The 9,403-nt window shown below is 37.4% G+C and overlaps 1 pseudogene; it reads left to right on the top strand.

Moving 5' to 3' along the window:
• Positions 1–471: 471 nt before the first annotated feature.
• On the top strand, positions 472–8,927 carry LOC126728064 (uncharacterized; annotated as a pseudogene).
• Positions 8,928–9,403: the final 476 nt, after the last annotated feature.

The following is a 9,403-nucleotide window of genomic DNA, read 5'->3' as shown; positions in this document are numbered from 1 at the left end:
CTGGCCCATCCTATTAGCTATAAGCTATAGATGGTTTTAATAATGTCTTCACAAAATTGGCATAGAATTACGCTTTCAAAGCTTTTTTTGGTGAATGAATGTACGCGAGTATAAAGTTTAAAAAATGCTATCATGTATGATTACATGTAATCCTGATATGGACATACTTTCTCGGAGAAGTTCCTTGTTCAACCAATCTAACATGTGCTCCAGCATTAATGTTATGTTACTGTGTTCTTCCCCGACTCTCCTTTGCCTTGGAAAGCCACGCTAGCCCTTCCCAAAAGCAGTAGCAATGTTATTTAATTAGAGACTCAACTTTTCTGTGCTCTGCATTAACTCCTGTACTATTCATAACACCTCTCTTTAAATCCACCAGCTAGCTACTTCCACCAACCCATGAAGCTTAAGCTCATGCGAAAGAACAAGAGAAAAAAAGAGTTTTTACTTCTTAGACAACGAGAGATAGGTATGGAGGGGATAGATCATAGGATTGTGAGTGTCAATGGCATCAAAATGCACATAGCAGAAAAAGGACAAGGCCCAGTAGTACTATTCCTCCTTGGCTTCCCTGAGCTTTGGTACGCCTGGCGCCACCAAATTCATGCTTTGAGCTCACTTGGATACCATGCTATAGCACCAGTTCTCTAGGGCTTCGGTGACACTGATACACCAACTTCCATCACCAGCTACACCTGCGATCACATTGTCAATGACCTTGTTGCTCTCATTGATTCACTGAGTGTGGACCAACTGTTTCTTGTAGGACATGATTGGGGAGCCATCATGGGTTGGTACTTGTGCATGTTTAAGCCTGAAAGAGTGAAGGCATTTGTGTGCCTTAGTGTTCCATTCATGCCAAGGAGTCCATAGATGAAGCCAATGGATAGAATGCGAGATTTCTTTGGAGATGACTACTATATATGCAGATTTCAGGTTCTTGTTTCGTTAACATAACCAGATTTGGCTTCTTGTATGCTTAAATGATCATGTTTTAGTATAAAATCTTATTTGTTTAATCCCATTTACCTCTTTGGTGCCTAGTTTCTATGAAATAGCTAAAACAGTTAGGTAAGCATGCTTGTTGTTAGAACATATGTAAGTCATTTATTAGGAACATATGTCACTATTTTATATAATTGGCTTATCCTTTGACAAAATGCACTTTTCTTGTATTTTGGTAGATCTAGGATGTGTTTAATACTTCAAGAAATTGTGTTTCAAGATCAAGTGTTGAAGACATGCAAGTCTGTCCAAGATTCAAGTTGAAGAAGTGTTGTTCATTAAAGCTCGACAACTAGCTATCTATCGAGCTTAAGAAATTGTTCCAGCCCCGTGGCTCGACAGCTACTCAACAGCATCTCGATAGACAAGTATCTGTCGAACTTTATGAAAAACAGAATTCCAGTTCTGTTTTGACTCTAATCCATAATTATGTGTTTGGGTTTTCTTTTCTCACAACCCTAGACATATAAAAGGATTATTTTATACAAGTTACACAAGTGTTGGACAAAGTTTGTTCAAGCAATTTCTAACCGAAGACAAAGTTTTGCCCTTGTTCATCTCTTTTGAAGAAGTTGATGTGTTTGTGCACTGTAGGGTTTTGTGACCAAGCATCTTCTTGATCTTCATCATGTGGATGAACTAAAGAACTTTGCAGCCAACACCCTTCTCTAGTTGGTGATTGAAGTCGCATACTGGGATCCGTGCAATTGGTTAATCACGTACTTGGGAGCCGCGCATCAAAGGGGGAAATTGTCACTACAAAACAAGTCCAATTGGATATTGGGGTAAAGGTTTAACTGTAGGTTGGTATATGGTATTGGGATTCCCTTACTTGTAACCACTTGTTGTGATAATAATGGAATTTAAGGTGTAGGGTTTTTTCCGTGTAGGTTTTCTCCATTCGTAAACAAATCACCGTATCATTTATTTTCTGCTGCATATTTAGTTATTTGGTGATTTTTTTGTGCTATCACGTGCTTTGCATGTTAATTTAATTAATTAATAAACTTGGCTAATTAATCAATTAATTTATCACAAGGGGTCAATTCGTTTTTGGCCTATCAAGTGATATTAGAGCAGGCACACTCTGATTAGGTTTTAATCTTTGTTGTGTTAATCCATTGACTCCTATTTGTCATGGATAGAGGATAGTCTTTAATTATATCTCCTTTATTTGATGACATTAACTATGCATACTGGAAAGTACACAGGAGAGCATTCTTGTAGTCTTTAGATGAAAAAGTGTGGCAAACTGTGGAATTAGGCTAGGCTAAGCCTACAGAAGTGCCGACCGATTGGGACGATGCCAAGATCAAGGCGGCAAATTTCAACAGCAAGGCATTGAATGCCTTATTCAATGCGGTCACCAATGAGGAGTTCAAGAAGATATCCTCCACTAAAACTACTAAGGAAGCATGGACCATCCTCCAAACAACCTATGAGGGAACAAAGGTTGTCACGGATTCAAAGTTTCAGAGGCTCACACAATACTTGGTGTCACATGGGTTCACAAGAGGAAAAGCTGATCAGACTCTCTTCATCAAAAAGGAAGATGGTGAGTTGATAGTTGTTCAAGTTTATGTTGATGATATTATCTTTGGGTCGACTAAGGATGAACTTGCTCATGGCTTCTCAAAACTCATGCAAGCCAAGTTCGAGATGAGCATGATTGGAGAGCTGACTCACTTCCTTGGATTGTAGATTCGTCAACAGGATTCAGGTATACTTCTATTTCAATCTAAATATGCTAAGAATCTTGTGAAAAAGTTTGGTTTGGAATTTGCTAGTTCTGTTAGAACCCCTATGAGCTCAAATGTTAAACTCACTGTGGACTTGTTAGGAAAAAGTGTAGATTCTTCCCTATATAGAAGCATGATAGATAGTCTTCTTTACCTTGTTGCTAGTAGACCTGACATTAGTTATAGTGTTGAGTATGTGCTAAATATCAGGCTAATTCCAAAGAATCCCATATGATTGCTTTAAAAAGAATTATAAAGTATGTCAAAACCACTGCTGAGTTCGGTGTGTGGTATAGCAAGGACACAAATGATGTCTTAGTTGGATATTCTGATGCCAATTGGGCTGGGAATGTTGATGATACAAAGAGTACATCGAGGGGGTTATTTTTATGTGAGTAACAATCTTGTCTCTTGGATGAGCAAAAAGTAGAGCTCCATCTTGTTATCCACTGCAGAAGCTGAGTACATCGCTGCCGGTAGCTGTTGCACCCAACTCCTATGGATGCGAAAACTCCTCCATGATTATGGTATTTATCAAAAGCATCTCACCATCTATTGTGACAATACCAATGCCATCAACATCTCTAAGAATCCAGTTCAACATTCTCAAACCAAACACGTAGAGATTCGACATCACTTCATTAGGGAGCTTGTCGAAGATGATATCCTCACTCTTGAGTTTATTCGCACTGATGATCAGAAGGCTGACTTGTTCACCAAACCTCTTGACAGCAAACGTTTTGAATTCCTTTGTCAAAACATTGGTGTTATCTCCATGGATTGATCTCTTTCTCTCCTCCTTCTTCCTTATGCATTTGCATCCAGTTTTTATGCTTTGCTTTGCTTAACATGTTTTTGTTTGGCTATTTTTCAATTTTGCTTTGTTTTGTTTTTCATATAAATTTTTTTTTTTGAAAAATCAAAATCAGAAAAATACAAAACCTGTGTGTGTTTGTGTACATTGGTACTTGTGTACCTTGGATGGCCATTGAAACAAATTTTTCTAAATTTTGTATCTTTTGTAGCTTAGATGAGCATCTCTATGCACAACTAAGCAAGTGAGTTTTGTGACTCTTGTTTGTGATGAGTAAAATTAAGTAATCTCTTGTACTTAACACTCGTATCACTCTTTTTGACGGGAAGGACTAGAAAATCCTAAGAGAAAGTTATAAATAACCATCTCACCACTGTAGCCCGCCAATCATGAAATGACATCTGTATGCTTCCGCATAGCAAAAATGCAATGTCAATGACATTTGTGTGCTTCGGCATAGCAAAATTGAAATGTCAAATGCTTACCATCATTGGGTATTTCTTTTCTCTCTCTTAAATGCCCATGCATGATTTGCTTAAACAAAAATATGCAAAGCAAATGAAAAGAAAAAAGATCAAAAATACTTTAAATATGATTGCAAGCGTGTATTTTAGGAGATGTGGGAGTTATAGGATGTACCTCGAAGGTGATAGTCCCGATTAAACAGTTATGATTGTGTGTGAGTTATATTGATTTTCTCATATCTCAAACCGTCATAACAAGTATATACTTATGCAATCTTGCGATATTTTTCACACACAACACGCAATATTCTTTGCTACTTTTGATACATGTGCAGGTACAATGTGATTTGGTCATCACAAGGTTTTACATGTGTTAATGTATGCTCACTAAACTGTCTTAACCAGTTTTTGAAATATAAAATTGGTTAGACAGGTCTAGTGTATGTTTGTGTTTTTGGGATCATTGTGCTTAATATTTTTGTTGAGAGATGATTTTGAGAGCTTAAAATGTTGACTGGATCTTTGGTTGAGTTGCATGCTTTATTGCATTCATAGCTGTGTTTTTCCCTTCTTGAAAAACAGTTTTTAAGCTATCTCGACACCTCCTTGACACCTAGCTATCTGTCAAGCTCTTAAGCTTTGTTCTTATCACAATCTCGACAGATCATCAACAGCTAGGTGGATCGATCGAGAAAGTTCCTGGACCCTCGATAGCTTCTCGATAGTTGGTGGATCGATTGAGCTTCTGTTCTTGTGTCCTTACTTTGTTTCTTGACACCTTCTCGACAGCTGTATCTGTCGACGTTGTGTTTTTCGACATCATTCTCGACAGATGTCTCGACACCTCTCGACACCTCTATTTGTTGAGAATTACTGAGGATCTATATATAGGTTTTTCACGATCCAGTTCTCATTTCCTCGATCTCTCTTGATCTATCCGTGCCTATTCACCTCTCAAACACTTTCTTCTCCCTCTAAACCTTCAACCCACATGATTTTCGGCCTTTCCTTGCTTCTAATCACTTGGTATGTGTTCTTTTTCTCTCATTTTTCATGCATTTCATGCATTTGGACCTAGGTTTTGGGGTTTTTGAAAAATTTTGGGCTTTTTCAAAATTAATGAGTTGTTACTGAAATTTTTGGGATGGGTTTTTGATTAAATGAGTTTAAAATCTCATGCATTGCACCACATAAGCATTATAACATATTATCATGCATTTAGATGTGTGCAAATTGATTGTGTGTTGGTAGGATTGGATTGGGCTGAGCCCATGATGCAATTTGTTTTGCATATCACATGTTCATGCATTCCCCATGCATACGTACTCTCTTTTCAATATACTTTTTATATTTGAATTGCTTTGGGACTTTTCTAATTGTCTCTCTTTCTCTTCCTCTCTTTCTGTTTACATTAGTCGTGTTTATGGCACCTAAACGTAAATATGCTCTGTCCCAAAACCTTCTTCATTCCGGGGCATCGTCTTTTTCTGATCCTACTCCTTCTCATATTCAGTTTCGTGATGAGGATGCCTGAAAGGACTTCTCAGAGAACTTTTCTTGACAAGGTGTTCATTCAAAACGCTGAGTCATTTTGGCAGACTTCGCTGACATTGACCTTCCCACTGTCATTCACAGTCAGGGATGGGAGTCACTGTGTGACGTCTTGGTCACTTGTCCATCCGTACTAATCCAGGAGTTTTACTCCAACATGCAGGGATTTGATTTTTTGTACCTCTCTTTTCTACTCGCATTTGAGGTACACGCATTATAGTCACAACACAGCTTGTTGCGGATGTGCTTCATGTTTCGAGGGTAGAGCATCCCGACTACCCCGGTTGTGAGCGTCTGAGGACTGTGTCCAAAGACGAGATGATTTTTGCCTTTTGTGAGCGTCCTGTAGATTGGGGTGATCATCAGTTTACACCATGTAAGGCCTTTGCTAAAGGTCCTATATTCATAAACTTGGGGATGACTTTTGTTTTGCACCCACTCTCATTATAACTCTATCACAGAGCCTCATGCTCGATTTTTGCTAGCTTTGTTAGAGCACCTCACTATAGATTTTCCTTCACATTTTATTCTTTCTATCTTAGATGTGTATAGGGATACGACTACCCGTGATAAGCTCATTTGCCCTTCGACTACCACATGGATTCTATGCCATTTTTCTGTTCCCTTTCCCTCTTCCGACCATTTTTCTGTCATGTGTGCCATAGACTATGCTACCATTAAATGTAGCGAGGCGCAATTAAGGTCACAGTAGTCGAATTCAGCATCTCCTCCCTCCCATTCAACTCCATCTCGTTTTGCTCTATCCCCATCTACTCCTTCCTCTTCTACAAGCGATGTGACTCTAGGAGACATCATGGTGCAACTGCAACGCATGGAGGCTCGCCTTGATACACTCTTTACAAAGTTGTATTAGGTGAACGTTCGTGTTGGTCGCATTGCACGACGGCAGACGACCATAGGTTGTTATACTCTTGAGGCTTCTCGTCCACCACCTCCTCTAGTGGCATCTAATTCTGAGGATGAGGATGATGATGATGGTGATGACGATGATGCTTCGGATGATGATGATGGAGATGCTAGCTCTACCAATGAGATGGCTACTTGACACTCTTATCCTTTGTCACTTGTGACAAAAAGGGAAAGTAGTTTTGGATATGAGAGTAGTCATTCTTAGGGGGAGATTTAGTATAGGACATTTTAGTTAGGGGAGTGTTGATATCTTTAGGGATGTAGTGAGGATTACTTGTATCTTTTTCTTTTCTCTATTTTAGATACATTTATTCTTGTACATGGGTCTTGTGACCACTTTTGACATACATTGTACTTATCTTCTTTATATATGTTGATATATGTTTCTTTCACCTACCTTTACAGGCGTTGTTTCTTTTCTATCTTTATATGCATGTTTCTAATTCTTGTATGCAATCTATTATTTATGTTTCACACAAAGATGCCTTGATGAGTTTTGTTTAAAGTGTTTCAGAAATACAGGTTGGCAAAGTCTACTTGCCATAAACTCTCTTCTTATAAAGTTTTTCAAGAGTTTGTGTTAGGATAGATTTTATTGTATTCAACAAGTGAATATGAGTTGAATGATTTATGATTTCTCTCTTATATTCATTTGTTTGCTGTGGTTTTGTCATTGATTGCCAAAGGGGGAGATTGTTAGGACATATGTGAGTCACTTGTTAGGAACATATGTCACTATTTTATGTAATTGGCTTATCCTCTGACAAAACGCACTTTACTTGTATTTGGGTAAGTCTAGGATATGTTTAATATTTCAATAAACTGTGTTTCAAGAACAAGTGTTGAAGACATGCAAGTCTGTCCAAGGTCATGTGGATGAACTGAAGAACTTTGCAGCCAACAACCTTCTCTAGTTGGTGATTGAAGTCGCGTACTGGGATCCGCACAATTGGTTAGTCACGTACTTGGAAGCCATGCGTCAAAAGGGGAAATTATCACTATAGAACAAGTTCAATTGAGTATTGGGGTAAGGATTCAACTATAGGTTGGTATAAGATACTGGGATTTCTTTACTTGTAACCGCTTGTTGTGATAATAATGGAATTTCAGGAATGGTGACTTGAAAATCACCCGGTGGGGTTTTTGCCATGTTGGTTTTCCCCATTCGTAAACAAATCACCGTGTCATTTATTTTCCGCTGCATATTTATTTATTTGGTGATTTGTTTGTGCTATCACGCGATTTGCATGTTAATTTGATTAATTAAAAAACTTGGCTATTAATCAATTAATTTATCACAAGGGGCCAATTCGTTTTTGGCCTATCACTTGTTTGATTTGAGCAAAGGCTCTCTAAGTCACATTATTTGCTCTGTTATGATTCTTGCTCAAGATTTTTAGGCTTAGACTTTAGTGCATGTCACATTCCAAGTTATAAGTGGCTAATCTTGGACTCTGAAAATTGAAAACCAAAACTTGGTAACTAATATCTTATATCGACACCCAATTTTACTTTGATATTTCCATATGTGTTGCAGGCACCAGGAGAAATTGAAGCTGAGATTGCTGAAATAGGTATAGCAAATGTAGTCAAGACCATTTTCTCAATTCGAAAACCAAGTCCACCCTACTTCCCTAAAGGAAATGCATTTAGAATCCATACCAATGCTTCAATTTCCTTGCCCTCTTGGCTTTCAAAAGAAGAGCTTACTTATTATGTCACAAAATTTGACCAGAAAGGATTCACTGGAGGATTGAACTACTACCGAGCAATTGACCAATATGTTACAAACTTCAAAGAAAATGTTTAAAAATCTAAATGTCAAACCATTTCTTATGCTTAAGACTTGATATGTAACAAATTCTAGGTGCCCATTTCACGTTTAAGGTTTTAATTCTTAAATCTAACTCTGCATAGAGTCATGTTTTTTTAAATGACTATATCTTAGATTTGTAATATTTAATATGAAACATGAGATTGATTCATTTCAAATGGAGATATCCTCTTCCAAGACACTCACCCGGCACATTTTTAATCAACAAAAGAACCAAAATCTTGGGTTCACATAAAATATAAGCATGAAACTTAAATCTTGGCCTTCCTTAACATTAAATGTCCCAGTACTTTGGTATTCATAAAACAAACGTTTGAGAATTAGTTTCTGATTATTGCAAAAATTTGGAGGTCACAGAAAAATGGACCAGAGTGCAAGTGAAGGTACTTGTGAAGTTCATAGTGGGGGATTTGGACATGGTGTACACCACCCTGAGGACAAAGGAATACATACACAATGGTGATTTCAAGAAAGATATGCCATTTTTGGAGGAAGCTATTGTGATGGAAGGGGTGGGTCACTTCATCAACCAAGAAAGAGCAGAGGAAATCGGTTCTCACATCTATGACTTCATTAAGAAGTTCAAATAAATTCTATTAGTAATTTGTGCACTGTTTCTATGAGTTTATTAGGATTTCAATCTATCACCTCTAATGGCACTAAGCTTGGTGGTTGAATAGACCTTGTCATATGATCTACAAGGCTGCTTTATTAAGTATGAATTTCTACTTGAATATCTATTTCTTTACAGTTATTTCATTATTATTGAGAAGCACATATTAGTACATGGATTCTCCAAATCCCAGTTATTCATGGATGGTTAAAATTTGAATTTAAATTGTTGTCTTAAGATTCACTGAGTGTGTGTGTGTGTGTGTGTGTGTAAATTACTAGTAAAAAGAATTATATAGTTATTTTTGTAGAAGTGGAAGTTTTTTTTTTTTTTTTTTTTTTGAGAATACTAAATATTTTTAACATACACACACGGGGAGAGGGGAGAAGGTTTTAAAGAAACTTACAGTGGTGTATATCCAAAAAGGCCTAACTCTTAAATATACAGCACAGA

This window comes from Quercus robur, chromosome 5, assembly GCF_932294415.1.
Source record: "Quercus robur chromosome 5, dhQueRobu3.1, whole genome shotgun sequence".
Classification (NCBI taxonomy): Eukaryota; Viridiplantae; Streptophyta; class Magnoliopsida; order Fagales; family Fagaceae; genus Quercus; species Quercus robur.
The sequence above is the reverse complement of the archived record's forward strand: the minus strand, read 5'-3'. Positions and strand labels throughout refer to the sequence as shown.